The following is a 20,532-nucleotide window of genomic DNA, read 5'->3' as shown; positions in this document are numbered from 1 at the left end:
AGATTCAGAAGGATGTAGTTTGTGGCAAGTACTGGGAGATGAAGAAGCTTGCACAGGATAGAGTGGCGTGGAGAGCTGCATCAAACCAGTCAGACAACAACAACATGACCATGTGCAGACTTCGTCACCTACGTCGTTTACAAAACACTTCAAAAAAATTATTTAAATTCTTTTAAAGTTCTCTATAAAAGATTCTTGAACGAAACTGTCATTAAAACACTTTCAGTTGCGTCGTTTGTGGAAAATTACGTCACTCAGTCCAACTGGTTTGCACAAACTTTTAAAATTTAGATGTCGTTTGTTTCTTCTTGGAAGTTATATTCTTGCAAGTTATCTTATTTTTCCCATATTAAAATCAGACTGTAAAACCTTTAAGATTCAAAAATCGAAATCAAACTCTTCTAAAAATTAATATCTTAGTAAAACTCAGTAATAATTCTTCCTCAATATAACTCTTCATAAATAATTCTCGAACACGTATTTAAGCTTTAGAGCATACATCGTATTATTGTCTTCGTATATGCTACATACAGATGTGAACATCAGACTCGACAAAACAGAACTGAACAAAATACAACATGAACTAAACATTCTGTGACGTCATTACAATGGAAAATTACAAATTTTTATTTATTTGAATGTTGGAGGTTCGAAGCAACAGCCCGGTCACAGGATCTTCTGCTGCTCTTTGGCCGTTGACCCGCGACGTCTAGTGGCCAGCAATTGTCTTTCTCGTTACGGCAGTGAAAATGCTGTTTCCGCGAGTTGCGCTGCCCTCTCCAGACATGAAACATACAAAACAAAGATACAAAACTTTAAATATTTTACAAACATAACAAAATATTACAAATACATAAACAAAACACTAAATTAAACTTATATTTACCTGCAAACTGAGGTGATCCTTGTGGATGGGTGACGCTTTAATTTCTCGTCCCATTACAATATGTCTAGGAAATCCCTTTTTTTAATATACCACATGTGCTCGAATGAAGGCAAGTCCCGAGATCCTGCTGGTCAGAGAATTTGCTGTACGTCTTGCAGAGGACGTTGAGTTTCACGGGCAATGTGTGGTCAAGCATTATCCTGTTGGAACAGCACATCACCTGCCTCTTGCAAGAACTGCAAAAGAATGGATCTAAGTACCTCCTGCAAGTACCGAGCGCTGGATAACGTCCTATTCACAAACACCAAAGGTGAATAAGAGTTGTAGCTTACCACACCCCGTACAATAAGGCCATGTGTGGGGCCAGTGTGTCTTGGACGAATGCACTCTACGAGACGGCACTCACCAGGTTTACGTCGTAAGTGCAACCAACCAACACATGCTCGCAGGTAGAACCTGCTTTCATCGCTGAGGACCACAGCGTGCCAGTCCATCTTCCAAATGATCTTCTGGTGGCACCGGTCGATCTGTGCATCGATCCGTGCACGTTGATGCTGTGGAGTGCGTGGAAGAGAGGCTAGAGGTGTTGGTGCCCGTAGTGCCACAGCTAACAACCTGTTCGCAACAGATCGTGTTGCTACTTCACGGCTCAGAAGCCCTCTTACCTGTGCTGTGGTAGCTGTACGATCTTCCACTGCTGCCCTTACAACGCGACAATCTCGCAGGCGTTTGTGCCATGTGGACGTCCAGACCTTCGTGTGAGAATGATCACAAGACCACTAATAAAAGCACCGTGACACAACTGACGCAGCACGTCCAACGTGTTTGGCAGTTCTCCGAAAGGCCCATCCCTCCACTCGGAAGGTAAAAATTAAACCCGTCTAAAACACGCTCAGTTGACTGTAGGAATCACGAGTGCGTCTCTGCGGCATGGATGCCTGCTCGCTTCATTTATTTGCACGACGCTGAGCTTTCTGGCTGTGATCAGTCCCTATTAAAGCATAGAAGAAGACGACGCACAGGTAGCTATTCCACAACGCTATCTGTTGGCGGACGACGTTGGAATTAGTACTTCTCTTAACCCTCAGGTGGCATCTGCCGCCATCGGTCCAAAATCGATGTTGTCTTTCGAGGAATAGTAATTGTTTTCCTGGTAGTGTATTCTATCTTATCGAAACTATGTATATTTAACCTGACTTAAGTAGATCAGGTAAAACTTGCTCCAGTACGCTACCACTACGATTGCCACAAAATTTATAGTGAGAAAAAGAATTGTTATTAAACGTCTTGCCACCAATATACAATGAAGAGCCCAAGAAACTGGTACACCTGCCTAATATAGTAGTGTAACGCCGCCGACAGCACGCAGAAGTGCCGCAGCATTATGCGGCATGGACTCGACTAACGCCTGAAGTAGTGCTGGAGGGAACTGACATCAAGGATCCTGCACAGCTGTCAATAAATGCGTAAGACTACGAGGGAGTGGACATTCCTCTGAACAGCACGTTGCAAGGTATTCCAGATATGCTCAATAATGTTCATGTCTGGGGAGTTTGGTGGCCACCGTATGTGTTTAAATCCAGAAAAGTGTTCTTGGAGCCTCTCTGTATCAATTCTGGACGTGTGAGGTGTCACATTGTCCGGCTGAAATTGCCCAAGTTCGTCGGAATGCACAATGGACATCAATGGATGCAGGATGCTTACGCACATGTCATCTGTCAGAGTCGTATCAAGACATCTCATGGTTCCCATATCACTCCAATTGCCACGCCCCACACCATTACAGAGCTTGCACAAGCTTGAACAGTCCCCTGGTAACCTGCAGCGTCCATGGATTCGTGAAGTTGTCTCCATACTCGTACACATCCATCCGCTCGAAACAAGTCGAAACGAGAGTCGACCTATGAGGGAACATGTTTCCAGTCATCCACTGCCCAATGTCTGTGCTGAAGGGCCCAGGTGTGGCGTAAAGCTTTGTGTCGTGCAGTCATCAAAGGTATGCGAGTGGGCCTTCGACTCCAAAAAGCCCAAATCAATAATGTTTCGTTGAATGGCTCGCACGCTTACAGTTGCTGATGGCCCAGCGTTGAAATCTGCAGCAGTTTGCGGAGGGATTCCACTTCAGTCACGTTAACGACTCTCTTCAGTCGTTATTGGTCCAGTTCTTGCAGGATCTTTTTCCGGTCGCAGCGATGTCGGAGATTCGATGTTTTACCGCATACCTGATATTCACGGTACACTCGTGAAATGGCCGTACGGGAAAGGCCCCACTTCATTGCTACGTCGGAGATACCGACTATAATCGACTATAACATCACGTTTCAACTCACATCTTGATAACCTGCCATTGTAGCAGCAGTAACCGACCTAACAACTGCGCAAGACACTTATTGTCTTACATAGGCGTTGTTGATCTCAGATCCGTATTCTGTTTAAATATCTCTGTATTTGAACACGCGGCCTATACCAGTTCCTTTCTCGCTTCAGTGTATAAAAATCGTTAGATGAGGAAAAGTATGTCAAAAAACCTTTCCCGAAAAGAGATCACTTTAGCGGAATATTTGGTATGATACGCAGGAATAAGTAGAGGAATGAAAGCAGCAAAGAAGAAAATATGAAAAGGAAATTAACTGGCCTGTAGTGTACAGTAATTACACAGAGGTGGCACGGTTAACACAGGAAAAGAATGGGCATGGGAATAAATCAGTTGTAAGAATGATTATTAAATGGAGAAGCGAAATCTATTTCCATCCTCATATATAGAGCACGAAGCAATAGAACAACTATGGACAAGCTATTTAATGTCACTGCCACGATCTGTGAGCCTCTATTACATCGTTGTTGAACTCCGAAGTAGTAGTGGCAGAGTTTCGTGCAGCTGAGCAGGCGAGCGTAAAACTCCAATGCTGCTTGCACGGGTGCGTCCATCTGTAGGGCACTCTCCTCTAATTCCGGTAACGGACGACATCTCGGCTGCTCACATCCAGGGGCCCAAATGGCTTCCTAAACGAGTTAGATGTGCTCGCGATCGGGGGCCGTCGCATCGAGATTCGCTTGTTGCTTCTTCCTTCGCTCTTGTTGCTTGCTTATTTCCACCCCACGTTTACTCCTTCCTTATAAAACGATGCCGTTCGAGTCTACGTTGTCTCATTATAGATTAATATACCGTGTAAGTATTCAACTTAGAAACATCAGTTTCCAGATTCAGCCTTCTTGCAAATGGGTTGGATTACATCTGTCCTGTGCGACGTCAGTCGCGCTAATGGTTATGAGAAACATCAAGGAAATGGAAATTCGTTGATGCCACTGACGTCAGCATGTTTTCCCTTATCTGCCTCCTGGTCCAACCTTTCCATCTCAGAGCAGCACTCGCAACCTACGTCATCAATTATTTGATGGAAGCGTTCCAATATCTGTCTTCCCCTGCACTATTTACCCTCTACAGCTCTTTCTAGTACCGTGGATGTCATTCCCTGAAGTTTCAACAGGTGTGCTATCATCCCGTCCCTTCTTGTGAGGGCTTCTCATTTATTCCTTTCCTCGTCGATTCTGCAGAGAATCTCCTCATCCCTTACCTTATCAGTCCATCTGAAACGCCGGAAATGCATATCCTCCAATTTCCATCTATTGTACTATAATTTGTTTTCCTTATTTTTGCTACCTGAATATATGATATTTCTGTGTCTTTACATATTGTAATTGTTTTACTATTTGTATATATATATTTATGCATTTATGTCGATGTATAATTGGTTTGTTGTGTAAAGATTATTTGTATTTTTACGCTGGGTCTTGCCTAGGGAAAACTGCTATCGAACGATTACATCGATAGGTCGTGTGAAGAATCAAAGTTTGTAGGATCTTTGGTAGTGTTAACTCTGCCGCGTGGAGCGCGGGCAGAGCAAGAGCTGAGAAGGAGTCTGGCTGGAGTAGCGAGTGGAGCAGGTGTGTTGTGTGACGCTCCCGCGAGTTGCCGCGCTTTCGGGGTTTGGTAGCATGTAATTGCGCTCGACTCGCGATGATAGTTTCTGACATGGTGTCGCGGACGGGAAGAATTAGCTGGCGCACATCAAGAGCCCGTTTCGCCTGGTGACCGTGTCGAGAAGAAGGCGCGCCAACATCCAGCTTCTGCAACAGCGACGGCCGACAATGAGTGACTGTCGCCACCTCCTCGATCGACGGCTTCATACCTTCAATCAACCAACAAGGAAGACTAAAAGCACGTCAAGTTTCAGAACTGTATGGCAGACCTCAGCTTTTCAAATTGTTCCATTTGCCTCGCAAAATTACAGCAACTTAGCATGAACCTTTGTTGCTCATTGTCCCAATTGCATTGCCAAGCAAGGTCCCTTCCTTTTCCGAAATGAACCCGAGTGTCGTTGAAATTCAAACGCCAGCATAATTCCATTTCACTGCTTTAATTTCAAAGTTCAATTTAAGTATTCATAGCTGGCTACAATAGTTAGATTACACAAGCACAAATTAAGAGTGCGAGTTTTGTTACCGTATTTTAGCTTACCTGTGACTGCAGCTCAGCTTGGTACGTACTAAATTTTACTATTGGTAATTGTTCAGAATCGTTTAATTCAAGTTCAAAGTTAAATCTCTTCTTTCTAAATTGCGTAGATTCAAGTAGCTTTAGAAATGATTGTTGAGGTAGTCCAAGACTAACTGTATTTCGATGTGCTTCAGAAAGAATGCTCACTATTAACTTCAGTCACTAAATTAACTTTCGATTTTCCGGTTTCATTAATTCTTTTGCTAAATTAAGTGTAGCGAAATTTATTACTTCTGACAAACTTTCAGTTTTCACACTACACGTGTCAACCTTCAGTTGCCACGCTTCTAGTGCTAATTATATGTGTAATAACCTTTCTTTTTCAGTTATTATAGTAATTGTCCATAGGACTGGCGACCGTAATTTCCCCCAAATCTCAAATATATAATTACCACTAGTTGATTGTTAACGTAACGGCTGCACATTAACTTTCTTTATTAACTTTATCCCTATTTCAAAATTAATTTCCACCAGTTTCACTTGCATTTTTCCTTTCATTTAGATGTAACCCTTTCCTCCCTCTTTACCGACAGGTTAACTTCGGTGACGATTGCTTTTCCAAAATTCCCATTAGGTACACGCGGTTTCATTTTTCACTGTCATTAAGGTCGATAAGTGAGTGGGAGGTTACACGTGGCGACCTGGTGACAGGACAATCTTCAAATTTGAGGTTGTTCTGGACACGAATTTTGCATTGTACAAATCTCGTAACAAAGTACTGGTTACGAAATGGTCGATACGTCAGCGAGAATATTAGTGTGAGGAATCCTAATTAGATATGAGATTTGGCATTTATATTGAAAATTATTAAAATGAGTGAAGGCAACAATTACCAAAATTTGGTAGGCTTGGATAAGGAACAATCGGTCGAACAGTGGGGAACGCGCACCGCGGTACCCATTGTTCAGGGACAGGCGGCTAGCATGAAAGACGCGACCGCCGAAACGCAACAAAGAGCAGAAATGGAAATCCACACTTTAGAAAATGTTTCGGAGTCGGAAGTGAAAATCAAATGCGAATCCCTTGATGACGAATACGGAGGGGACAATTAAAGAGGAAGCCGCTACGGAAGTAAAACCGGTAGTTTCCGGGAATTTAACTGATTTATTGAATGTTTTGATTAACGAAATCAAGAGTCAATCGGCCAAGTAAGAAGCTCTGTCTGAAAAAATTGAACGAAAGCTAGACAGTCACAACAAAGCTATTAATGTTGTTAACAACAATGTTGGAGTTGTTAACACAAAAGTTGATAAAATCAAAGAAGATGTTGTTGTGATTAATAGCGAAATCGGTAATCTTAAACAGGAAATGATAGGCGTTCAGGCGGAAAATGCGAGCATAAATACTCGTTTTTATTCCGAAATTAGCAGAATCGAGAAAAGTGTAGGAGAATCAGTTGCTCCGATCATCGAGAATAAGGTGACGGAACAAATTCAATTAGTGAAAAAAGAGGATCAAAAGAAGGTGGAAACTTTAAAGGCTTTAGTATCCGAAGTAGATACCAAAGTGACGAAGCAGGTTAATACCTGCGGAGAGAAAAAAGGGGATGTAGAAACGCTTGCGACAACCACTTGCCAAGTAATTACGAGAGTGTCGGAATTAGAAAAGAAACTTGACGAAAAACAGAGCTATGTGCCAATCTGTGCACATAGTTCGGAATTGTTGACGAAAGTGGAGCGGTTCGACCCCTTGAAAAAAGGCGGTATACACGCGACGGATTTCATTAAGAATTGTGAAAGAGTTTTACCCAGATCATGGACTAATGAGAGAAAAATTAATGCGATTATTGATGTGTTGGCTGGTGATGCCAAGCGTTGGGGCTTAAACCTCAACATTATGGACCTGACTTTTGACGAATTTAAAAATTTGTTTCTGGCTGAATACTGGTCAGAGCAAAAACAGCAAAGTGTCTGGCGCGAATTTGTCGTATCGAGGCCTTTCGATGCGAATTCGCGCGGTTCGATGAAGGAGTTTTGTGAGGGCTGGATCCGCAAGTTGGAATACTTGCGTGATCGCCGCACGGAATCCGAAATAGTCTGGGAACTCTACAAAAAGCTTCCAGATGATACAAAACGCTACGTAGGAAGCAATTACAGAACAATAAATAATTTCCTGGAAAGAGTGGAGGACGAGGACAATTGGCGCAATAATCGCGACAGTGGTAGAGGCCGTGGTAACAACAACGGGTACCACAGCAACCATAACAACGATAACCATGGGAATAATGCATACCGCAACCATGGCAGCAATATCAATAATGGTTCGGATCGTAATAACAATCGGTACAATGCAAATAATAACAGGAATGACGGAAACCAGTATCATACTAACGTGATACGGGCTTCACAGAATAGTAATAACGCCAGAGGGTGTGATAAGCCGCCTCAGCAGCATCCGGGGACCGTATCTGCTGGGACGAGACAGGGAAACCATTAGCAGCGCGCCGGTGAGGGGCCGACCGGGCGTGGAGAAATTTTGGCGGCCCAATAACAGGAGAAAACTCAGGTGTCGTCGTTATGAAAATTCCTTATGGAATAATCAACGGCGGGAGAGTGTGCCAGTATTAGGAGAAAGGAGTGCGTCCACAAGTAGTAGATCAGCTGTAGACACGGCAGTAGAAAATACATTCACTGTCAGTGAGAATAATTTAAGTAGTGTTCCGGAAATCGGTTATAAAGTGGCAGCTGTAATACCCACAGCAGAACTGGAGATTGAGTTTAAGAATGATTCGCAAGTGTTGAGAGAAGATCAGGTGTCGGATAAAACGTCCGTCATCGGGCGAGAGGGTGCAGAGAGGGATGAGGTCTGGTTAAGGCAGTTCGGTCGCTTATACGACGAACTAAGAGATTATAGGGGTCTGTATGGGAGAAGTGTTTATTGGGAGCGCGTGCAGGATTTGCCGCGTCTCGTCCCGCAGGAAGACAGTGTTTGTGAAATGATAGAAAGTTCTGGCCCTATCCAGCAGACTTAACCGGAAACAGTTGATGTTAATGGGGAGCACGAGCAAGATTCGTCGTGTTTCGTCCCGCAGGAGTATGATGTTGAAGTAGTAACGGAAAGTTCTGGCCCTGACCGGCAGACTTTGCCGAAAGTTATAGTGTTAGAAGTAGCCGACCCATCCGACGCAAAACTCCAGTTTAATCATTGCGAAAGTATTGAGGAGAAATATTACGATAATTTTAGTGATAGCCGGACACGATTGGTAGAAAAGCATGTGGATTACAGCGTGTATGAGGTTAGAGCTGACATTATACGGTCAGACGATGGCAGTGTTTGTTGCGCAGATCCAGAGGAAGTAATTGCAGATACTATTGGGCACATTCCTCCAGGTAGATTGGCAGATGAGATCAATCTGGCCAAAGAGGAATCAACGAAGGTGACAATTAGTGAATTGATAGCAAAGCAACACTCACTAGTTGACAAGTTACAGGAAAAGGTTTCAGTATTGGAGGCGAAGCTACAGACTAAGCCTCAGAACAGACGTGTTGAAATTAAAACTGTATGTGAACAGAGGCTGAAAAAGCCGCCAGATTAACCGGATTTAGGATCTAAGCCGGATGGTTTTTTGTGGAATGACCTGGATATAGACGAGGATTTACTGTGGAAAAATAAAGAAACAGTCGAGGACAAGTGTAGACAGATAGTAGTGTCTGTTAATATGCACGACCTACAACTAAACGTGTTGATTGACACCGGTGCAGAATTGAGTGCTGTATCTGGGAAAATATTTCAGTTACTGAAAGACAGGCCTGGTATCGTAGTTATGCCAGTAACAGGAGTGAAAATTATCGGTGCTACTGGGAAGGCCAGTAAACCGGTCACAAAACAGATTTTTGTCAACTTCGAGATATGTGGGGCACGATTTGAACAAGAGTTTGTCGTCGTGCCAGACTTAACTACGGAAGTAATTATTGGGTTGGATTGGCTATTAAAGTACCGTGCAGTGATTAACTGCGAAAGCAAAACTTTGACCTGTACGTCACAAGATAAAACAATAGTTGTTAGTTTTGACGAGGCAGGAGACTGTGTGCATAGGCAATACCAGCCTATACACATTGTTAACTGGCCGGATGACATTGGCGTAGGAATGAGTTTGAACTGCCATAACGTGAGGAATCTCGGCATTGACAAAAGTGTAGAAAGTGAATTGGAAGAGAAAATCAAATTCCCTCCACGGATTGACATTAGTATTGGTGTGAAAAAAGATCGTTTGCGAGAAGTAATGAAGCTAAAAGCCGATGCTCGCATACGTCGTCATGACGCTAAAGCGCGTTTTGCTAAGTTTGCAATCGGAGACTTAATACTTGTAATAGCTCATGAGAAATCGAGCGAGATAGACCATGAAATCTCTAAATTTAAGTTTGTTTATAATGGACCATATAAAGTCATTGGTATATCTCACACAAATGCTTATTGCTTAGAGTATCCAAGCTCTGGAAAACTATTAGGTATACGGAACATTGTAGACTTGAAATTGTACCAACCAAGGATTGATTAATACCACAGAACGGGTAATTTGTACAGTATGTAAATATAGAGTGTAAGATTTAAGGATGTGCCATGTTGCGATGCTTTTGCCTGACCTAGAGGTCATTAAAGAAGTTGTAATTTATAATTAATTAATGTTGATTAAACGATTTAAGAGTTACAGAATATTAATCAATTTTAAAACCAAGCTGCTAGTTTAAGTTTTCAGCTGAGTCACAGTAGATTAAGGAATGTAAATATGATTTTGTAACTTGCTGTAAGATTTAATGAATGTGTGTTTTATTAGTCATTGCCGATGAATTTAGACGCTGTTTTAAGTTTCAGGCTAGTACATGCGTGTGATGATGGTCAGTGTTGAGTTATCCACTGTGATAGTATTAAGGGACTCCTTGAGATTACTCGGGAGTGAGTTTTACCGAAGGAATTCAGTGAAACGGACGTTCTGGAAATGCCGTTACAAGGGCAAGAGAGATCAAGCGTGCCGCACAGGCGGGCGCAACAATACTGGCGAGGCGGAACCGCTGTCGGCTCTTGTGCCGCTGTCGGCTCTTGTGCCGCTATCGGCATTCTTTGTACTTGCGAGTACGGAAGGCGGAGTTGTTTTTCTTCCCGGACAGCTGATATGAAAGAATTCTGTTGTCAATATTTATGTTTTTGTCGATCTGCTGTATATTATTTTCTTGTTTAGCGTTAAGTGCACACTCATGACGAGAATATTAATTATGAAAAGTTTATATAAAATACGTATTCTATGTAATTAATTATTAATTTGCGTATTTTGATATACCTGTTTTCTATGACCATGTAATCTGATTAATTTTGTAAATAGTATTCCATTTCTTGATACTGCTAGGAATTTAGATTTTTAGAATAGCTAAACCATTTTCCATGTTTTCTATGAATTTTAATATGTTGTCAATCTGTTTTATTTTGTTCAAGATGACAGAGTGGAATAAGATTAGGAGTGTCTCCACTCAATTATTATCGTCTAAAAATTGGTTTATGGTTAATTAGGCGAATGCTAAATTTTGTTGATGTTTTGAGCATATGCATTTCCGCTGTTTCGTTTTTGGGACATTTTCTGAGTCTGTTTACGTTACACGAACATCCTCAGACAATGTGGGGCACGTGTAACACCGGAAATGCATATGCTCCTATTTCCATCTATTGTACTATAATTTGTTTTGCTTATTTTTGCTACCTGAATATATGATATTTCTGTGTCTTTACATATTGTAATTGTTTTACTATTTGTGTATATATATTTATGCATTTATGTCGATGTATAATTGGTTTGTTGTGTAAAGATTATTTGTATATTTACGCTGGGTCTTGCCTAGGGAAAACTGCTATCGAACGATTACATCGATAGGTCGTGTGAAGAATCAAAGTGTGTAGGATCTTTGGTAGTGTTAACTCTGCCGCGTGGAGCGCGGGCAGAGCAAGAGCTGAGAAGGAGTCTGGCTGGAGTAGCGAGTGGAGCAGGTGTGTTGTGTGACGCTCCCGCGAGTTGCCGCGCTTTCGGGGTTTGGTAGCATGTAATTGCGCTCGACTCGCGATGATAGTTTCTGACATGGTGTCGCGGACGGGAAGAATTAGCTGGCGCACATCAAGAGCCCGTTTCGCCTGGTGACCGTGTCGAGAAGAAGGCGCGCCAACATCCAGCTTCTGCAACAGCGACGGCCGACAATGAGTGACTGTCGCCACCTCCTCGATCGACGGCTTCATACCTTCAATCAACCAACAAGGAAGACTAAAAGCACGTCAAGTTTCAGAACTGTATGGCAGACCTCAGCTTTTCAAATTGTTCCATTTGCCTCGCAAAATTACAGCAACTTAGCGTGAACTTTTGTTGCTCATTGTCCCAATTGCATTGCCAAGCAGGGTCCCTTCCTTTTCCGAAATGAACCCGAGTGTCGTTGAAATTCAAACGCCAGCATAATTCCATTTCACTGCTTTAATTTCAAAGTTCAATTTAAGTATTCATAGCTGGCTACAATAGTTAGATTACACAAGCACAAATTAAGAGTGCGAGTTTTGTTACCGTATTTTAGCTTACCTGTGACTGCAGCTCAGCTTGGTACGTACTAAATTTTACTATTGGTAATTGTTCAGAATCGTTTAATTCAAGTTCAAAGTTAAATCTCTTCTTTCTAAATTGCGTAGATTCAAGTAGCTTTAGAAATGATTGTTGAGGTAGTCCAAGACTAACTGTATTTCGATGTGCTTCAGAAAGAAAGCTCACTATTAACTTCAGTCACTAAATTAACTTTCGATTTTCCGGTTTCATTAATTCTTTTGCTAAATTAAGTGTAGCGAAATTTATTACTTCTGACAAACTTTCAGTTTTCACACTACACGTGTCAACCTTCAGTTGCCACGCTTCTAGTGCTAATTATATGTGTAATAACCTTTCTTTTTCAGTTATTATAGTAATTGTCCATAGGACTGGCGACCGTAATTTCCCCCAAATCTCAAATATATAATTACCACTAGTTGATTGTTAACGTAACGGCCGCACATTAACTTTCTTTATTAACTTTATCCCTATTTCAAAATTAATTTCCACCAGTTTCACTTGCATTTTTCCTTTCATTTAGATGTAACCCTTTCCTCCCTCTTTACCGACAGGTTAACTTCGGTGACGATTGCTTTTCCAAAATTCCCATTAGGTACACGTGGTTTCATTTTTCACTGTCATTAAGGTCGATAAGTGGGGGGAGGTTACACATCTAATTTTCAAGATTCTTCTGTAGCACCACATCTGACATGCTTCGATTCTCTTCTATTCCAGCTTTACCACTTTGCATGTTTCACTACCACACAATTTGAAGCTCCAAACGGGCATTCTCAGAAACTTCTTCCCGAAATTAAAGCCTGCGATTGTTACATGTGGACTTCTCTTGGTCAGTTTCCGCCACGACTTGTCCCGGTTTTATGCTCTCCTTGCTCTGTCCTCCACTGATTATTTTGCTGCTTAGCTAGCAGAATTTGTTGACTTCGGCTGCTTCGTGATCCCTAGTTCTGGTGTTAAGTTCCACGCTGTTTTCATTTCTGCTACTTCTCATTCCTTTCGTCTTCGATTTACTCTCAGCCCAAATTCCGTTCTCATCACACTGTTCATTCAGTTCAACAGATCTTGTAATTATTCTTCGCTTTTCTGAACATGGCAATGTCATGAGCGAATTTTATCACTGACAACCTTTCATCCTTAATGTTAATCTCGCACTTGAGTCTTTCTTTAATTCCGTCTTTGCTTCTTCTGTCTATACACTGAACTGTGCGGGCGAAAGACTACATCCCTGTCACACAGTTTTTAAACCGAGCACTTCGTAAGGGTCTTCCACACTTGCCTCTTGCACATATTCTGTATTACCCGTCTTTCTGTGTAGCTTATCCGTGTTATCCTTACAATTTCGAACATCTTGCACCATTTTACACTGTCCAAAGCGTTTTCCAGGTCGACATGTCCTGTAAAAGTGTCTTGATCTTTCTTCAGTCTTACTTCCATTATGAATCGCTATGTCAGAACTGCCTTTCTGGTGCCTTTACGTTTCCTAGACTAGCTAACTCCTTAATTCTACACTGCAGCAGACTGACACAGAAGAATTTGCAGAGTGCTGAATTCATTGTTCCATGAATGCTTCCTTCTGCTCCTCCTCGCATCCCGAGATCAGCAGTATGCCCACAGCAGACATGATGCGTATTTCGTAGCCAGAAAGCTCGCAATTGGGTGGAAAGTGGTTCCGTGATATGGCCGTAGAACATATAGCGGTGTGCTTTTGAGTAACAGCTTTCACTTGTTTGCACCTAAGATAACGTCCACTTATCTGAAAACGGGCAATGGGCATTTATACAGGGAGAAAGCCTGCACGGTGTTCAGCTTTAGCCACATCAATATCCATTTTGTTCATCGTGCGTCACTATTACATGCTCGTAAGTACATCATTCGTCGTTTGTTGAAGCCTCTTGTTAGTTTACAGACACAGCAGTTAAGCGAATATTACACACGCCACAACATAAGCAGAGAATTTCGAAACCGTTTCTCTCTCTAATTCAGTTGAAGACCACAATCTTATCTAAATTAGTTTCCACCTGCGAGGTATATCTTCACAACCTTTTCTAACGCCTTCAGACAACATATGTATGGTACAGTTAGAAAATAAGCAGTTAGAAAATAAGAATAAGCCAAAATATTATACACTGACTAGCTCAGTTATGATGAAGAAGTTCTAATTATAATCCCCAGATAGCCCACTGCCACCGCCGTTATACTGCTTATTTTATAAGTAACGTCGCTGAATAAACCACAATTACTTCTGAAAATTAGGGCTCGCTGTTAAAATTAACGCTGTCTCCAAATGCCAGTGATAAATACCATATAGCCGTTTTCCCTGGACAACGGGTGTAAGGGAGAAGTGGAACTGCGCATTTTTCAGAGAATTCCACTCATTGATTAGTAGTTATAGAAAACAGAGCTTCTAACGGTTCCTGGTATTTGCTACAGTGCTACGGTAATTAAAGCTCAGTTTTTGATCGAAACGATGTCTCCTGTGAGCTTATAAGTCAAATAGTGTGTTTATCGCAATGTGAAAACAGCAATGACTTAATGTAAATAGTTCCAAGTTGCAGTGTACTACGTTTAAGACGGCTAGTTCTGTGGGAAGGGCTTTAACAGTGAAAGACAATTATTTAGGCTTTAGTCGCAGTGAAACACACAGATTAATCAGACAGGAACGGTCAATTGCATTCAATAGTGACTGAAAAGATAACGTTACATCGAAAGAGTTTAGTTTTACCACATCAGAAGGTCAGCAGGTGAAACAAAATAATACAAAAATTATTAATTGAAAGCGTATTTGGGTTCATATTCATGAAACAATTTGCCACTTGGATAATAGATATTCGGGCCCTATTTTGAAGCTAGAAGTGGATATTATACCCCATTAGCTCACTGCAATCCAAGTCATTGATTTGTACGGGGTGTAATTCACAAAATAAGAAGAGAAAGTAAAATTTGTGTAGATAGACAAACGTAAGAAACATGACTCTTTCTGCGAAGATGTGAACGTATTCTATTTAGTTGTTTTCCACACATTTAAGGGGCTCTTCACAAGGTCAACATCTATAATATAGCACTGTATATTGCACAAAAATATTGTCCGTCTGAGAGAGTAGTGACAGTTTGCGCAACATACTGAAGGCGACGGCGGAGATTTACAAACATTGACGCTCGCTCAATACAGTGCGCAATATACGAGGGTAGTCTGAATAGTTCCCAACTCAAACTGAAGACAGCAGCATACGTCAACAAAAGTTGAGGAACTTGTAGCATAGTAAGGAACTCAACAAAATTTTTACCATTTTGGTTGTTCAACAGTTATTTTAGTGAGGCGACGCGACTGTTTTTGTGAAAAAGGAAAAATTGTGTATCTGGCTGTTATTAGATTTTTGTCTTTGAAAAGCAACACGCTTACGCAAATTAGACACGACTCGGACACTGTGTACGGGGACTCTACACCATGATTTACCATCATGAAAGTTTGGGCAGACCGTATTTAAAACGTGTGACCGAGCGGTTCTAGGCACTTCAGTCCGGAGCCACGCTGCTGCTACGGTCGCAGGTTCGAATCCTGCCTCGGGCATGGATGTGTGTGATGTCCTTAGGTTAGTTAGGTTTAGGTGGTTCTAAATGGGGGGACTGATGACCTCACATGTTAAGTCCCATAGTGCTTAGAGGCCTTTAAACCATTTTTTAACCGAATTTAAACATGGCCATACCAGCTTAGATGACAATGAACGCTCGGGATTGTCACAAACTGCAACCACTGGCGATAACATTGCTCAAGTTTACCAAATGGTCAAGAGAAAAAGGAAAAGCTATTAAAAGGCCATACTACGCGACATTACTTGACGAACTGAAAGCGGAAGTTGGGGAAAAACTGTATACCTGCAAAAGAAAACGGAACTGTTTCACTAAGACAGTGCGCTGTCTCATACCTGAATGGTTGCCGTCGCGAAAATCCACGAAGTGTGGTTTCAATTGCGACGACCCTCCTTAGCTCAAGGCGACTATATTGTGTTCCATCCGCTAAAAGATGTGCTCGGAGGACAGAAAATTTCTTCGAATGAAGACGACATCACCTTCATTAACAACTACTTTGTAGAGAAAAGCACTATGATTTGGACGTGTTAACTAGATGAGAGCATTGCTGTGAGAAGTGTGCAGACTTACAAGGAGATTATGTTAAAAAATGAGAATAAAATTGAATAAAAAATGTCTTACTGCTTTGTTATGTTGGCTACTTTTCAGAATAATCTCGTATTGTGTCATACAAGTATGATACCTCCAATACAAGGCAGTTCCTGCAGAGACATTATGATTTGTGGACGTGTAATCATCTAATACGGTGACGCCATATGAATATGAATACATCTAGAAAGACAGGTGACTGGAATGGTTTATTGAAGTGCCTTGAGGAGAGTTCTTTGATAACACATTAAAATCTACTCAGTAGTCAGCTGTAGACACTTTCGACAAAATGTGTTTGTGCAGGGAAATAGCAATGTAACCGCTTATTTATTTGTTTCAGGAGCTTGAATTATTTAGTACACTACCTACCGAACCTCCAAAATAACATACATTACTCTTTTGAGGTTGTAGACCGCTTCCAGGATTGTGGAAAGTGAAATTCGTCGAGTATATGGACGGTATCTTTTCGTGCATAAGGTGTACTACGTTCAACAACTCATCGAAAGGTTTCTCGTTCGTTCTCAAAAAATTAACAAAGTCATCTGGCTCTGATCCAGGTTCTTTTAACATGTTAATACGGTAGCGTGCAGAGCGACTTTCAGGCCACTTTCTCGCCCATCGCAGCTTACTATTTTTATCTTGCATCGCGCAGCGATTGCGATGGCGAGTTCTGATGTCCGACGTGTTGGCTATGAAGGTAGAGCTCTAACTGACGCATCAGAGGCATAAACGGTGTGTCGTTCTTGACCTCACATTTTTGCGCATTATATTGACACAACATTATTACGTCATAAATACTGAGCGTGTGAATGCCCCTTTAAGCAACTAGTCATGAGTATTTTAACATATTTTTCCCATCATGCAACTGAAGTATATAAACCAACTGTATATAATCCAGTTTAAATGAAATACACTCCTAAGGTTTGCCATGGGACAAAGTTGTGCAAGTAAACAACATTTCAACGAAAAAACGGTTTTTCATCTTCAGGTGATGGATTTTGCTGTGTTGCTGTGTTCAGAGTGTTGTCTGCCACAGAGAGAACGTCATAGCATTGGCGAGCTGTTTCACAGTGACAGGATGGCCCGGAAGTTTAATTACAGCTGTCTGGTGTTGACCATTCAAAAGGCAAAATACTTTCCTTTCGACGAACAGCATAAATACACTGTAAGACAGAAAAGAAGACGTTGAACCACGAAGCAGTTATGCAAACTGACCAGAAATTTACATTCACACAGGTATCCACAGAAATTGCAAAACTGTGAACTTTAGTGAGCGATGGATGAATGTGTGACGGTGCAGCGCAATTTCACCGCTTAGTTGGCAAGGACGGTAAACAGAGAACATGTTGATATTAGGGCGTAAAGTCTTTGTGAATTTCATTCCGTGTATTCAGTTGGACAGTAACTATGCCTCGCAGACAGGCTTGTGAAAACTAACTGCAGAGGTCTACATTTGAGAGAGGGTGGGTAATTGGGCTCTCGGAGGCCAGTTGGAGTAGTCGGCGAGTCGCTCTACATCTCAATAGGAGCGATGCCACTATTCGACGATGCTGGCTGGAATGGGTGAACCAAGGCCGAACACAGCTTCAAGAAGGAAGCAATCGGCCTAGAGAGATTGCACAACATGAGGACCGAGCAAATGTTACGTACCCAGAGCCGGAGTTCACCATTATCATCGATGCGACATGCAGCTGGTGCTTCATTCATCAGAAAGACTATTACTAAGCGACACACAGAAAGAGGGCCATGTAGATGTAAATGTATACGAAGGGATCTGGGCTCACAGAGACTCTTGAGCTGAGTACTATTGACCTCTGTACACCAACAAGCTCTTTTGCAGTGGTGTCAGGCATCTTCGGCCTGGCACTTCATTGACTAGAGTAGTCTTCAGTGATGAGTCCCGCTTCGACTTGAACCTCGATGACCAGTGAAGAGTTATCTGAATACGTCCTAGACAGCAGTGGGATACTAACCCGACCGTCGCCCTCCATATGGCCTGTCAACCAGAATCTGTGGTCTGGAGGACATCCAACAACTCTGTCAATCAATACTAAGTCGAATAACTGCCTACATAAGGACCAAAGGGGACCAACGCGTTAGTGAATTAATCAATTTGTGACAGTCCCTCTTGAATAAATCATTCAATTTTTTCTGAAATTGTAATCATTTTATCATTTGTTCTCCGGTACATTTTAATGACATCTAACTATGACTGCCCCATTCGGATAGGTACTTTGTGGTGTGTCCTTTCTCTCTAAGAGCGTGTATAGCAGGAAATGCATGACACAATGATGTATAGAAAACTTGTATTTATTTCAGCAGGTGTCGGTCATCCACGAAGTACACCAACATGAAATAAATACCAGCGTTGGTATGGATGGTGCTGAAAGACTGAAACAGGTTGAAATAAATAAGAATTTACAATACGACATTGCCTAGATCCTGAAGGCGTCGTATTGCTATGTCACAAGGAAACGTCTTGAACAGGAGCCCGAATGTTGCCACAGTGCAGTAGGTCTGAAACGGGAAGTGGAGTGATTTTGCTGGGTGCTATATCAGCAGATCATTCACTGCAGCTGATTGTATAAGCTGCTAAAGTTCTGTGTACGACACTTTGCTGTTGCTGTGGGCCTTCTCGTTCTCTCTTATTTCCTCTAGGAATATCCACACCGCTCAATTCCTGCTTGTGAGCTGGCTTTGATTTGAGCACGAGTATACCCTATAAGAAATTGAAAATGAAAAAGCGAGGAACGGCGAAGGAATTATCCGAATGGGACGGAAATCGGTAGACATGATGTACAAGTAGACACAAACAAATGTTTGCAATTTCAGAAAAACTGGATTATTTATTTAAGAGAATGAGCTTCATAAATCGAGCAAATCAATAACTCGTTAGTCCACCTCTAGGCCGTATGCAAGCAGTTATTAGGCTTGCCATTGATAGACAGAGCTAACGGATGTCCTCCTGATGGATACCAAGACATATTCTTGTCAGTTGGCCCGTTAGATAAAATCTCGATCTGGTTGGAGGGCCGTGCCCTTAATGCTTCAGACTTAATTAGGGAGAGATCCGGCGACGTTACCGGCCATGGTACAGTGTAGCAAGGACGGAGACCAGCACTAGAAAGTCTCGCCGTGCTTGCAGACATTACCTGATCTTTAGAGCTGTCAGAGTGAATCCTATTTGACTGGGTAAGGCTTTCAATGCGTAGGATGTCAAAGGGCCGGTCGGGTAGCTAAATTAATATGTGGGGGACATTTACGCTGATGATTCCAGTGATGTTGGCGGGTAGTCGGAAGGTTGTCCCAGAAATATTGGATCGGATGTTGTCGGGCAAGAATCCTTGTTCGTGTAGCGCTATTCCCGGATCACCAGTGTAACGTCCTTATTTATATCACACAAAGAATGATAATACAGGGTTTGCAACAGAGTATAACCAACGCAGACTTATCCTTTGGAAGAAATCAGTTTCATCTGTGATCTCCTCCTTGCGACAGTCCATCTCACATATCTCGGAGCATAAAAAATTAACTCATATGGCCTGGGAACAGTGTCTACCTGCCATTGAGGCCAGGTGCTGATTAGCGCGGCTCTGCAGTGCAGTAATTGTTGTGTGAAGAGCAGGGCATTGGACTGTGTGGTGCTATTAGTAGTATTTCGTATCAGTTTAAAAGCACAAACATTTTCAGGGTTCCCTAGGCTACTGGATAAGTACGGAGAGCATAGCACTCAAATCTACAGTCTCTGAAAGTTAGAGGTATGTGTACGCGAATTTTTAAAATGGCTCTGAGCACTATGGGACTCAACATCTTAGGACATAAGTCCCCTAGAACTTAGAACTACTTAAACCTAACTAACCTAAGGACATCACACACACCCATGCCCGAGGCAGGATTCGAACCTGTGACCGTAGCAGTCCCGCCGTTCCGGACTGCAGCGCCAGAACCGCTAGACCACCGCGGCCGGCGCGAATTTTTAGCTGGGTGATGAATTGCCCTCTCTGTTTATTGATTGGATAGTCACTGAATTGCTATTTATATATTTAATGGGATAATAATAATTATTAAAAGGTGGCAATTTTATTTAAACACTGTATTTACTCTTTCGATTGCTGCGAGTCAGCGATAGTGCAATGCTGCTCGCTTTGGAGAATACACATTTTATAAGAACTATTTGGTCCAGGAAACACTTTTGCGATCACGGTTGCGATTTAGACGGTATTCGCGTAATTGTACTGATTAAACGTTATCGTTTCCGAAAGACGCAGGTTCGATTAAAGCTGTGTGCACTTTTGCGCTTATAATGAAAATAATCATAACACGTCGCGTAACGAAAAGAAACATGCG

This window comes from Schistocerca americana, chromosome 1 (genome assembly GCF_021461395.2).
Source record: "Schistocerca americana isolate TAMUIC-IGC-003095 chromosome 1, iqSchAmer2.1, whole genome shotgun sequence".
NCBI classification, from domain to species: Eukaryota; Metazoa; Arthropoda; class Insecta; order Orthoptera; family Acrididae; genus Schistocerca; species Schistocerca americana.
The sequence above is the reverse complement of the archived record's forward strand: the minus strand, read 5'-3'. Positions refer to the sequence as shown.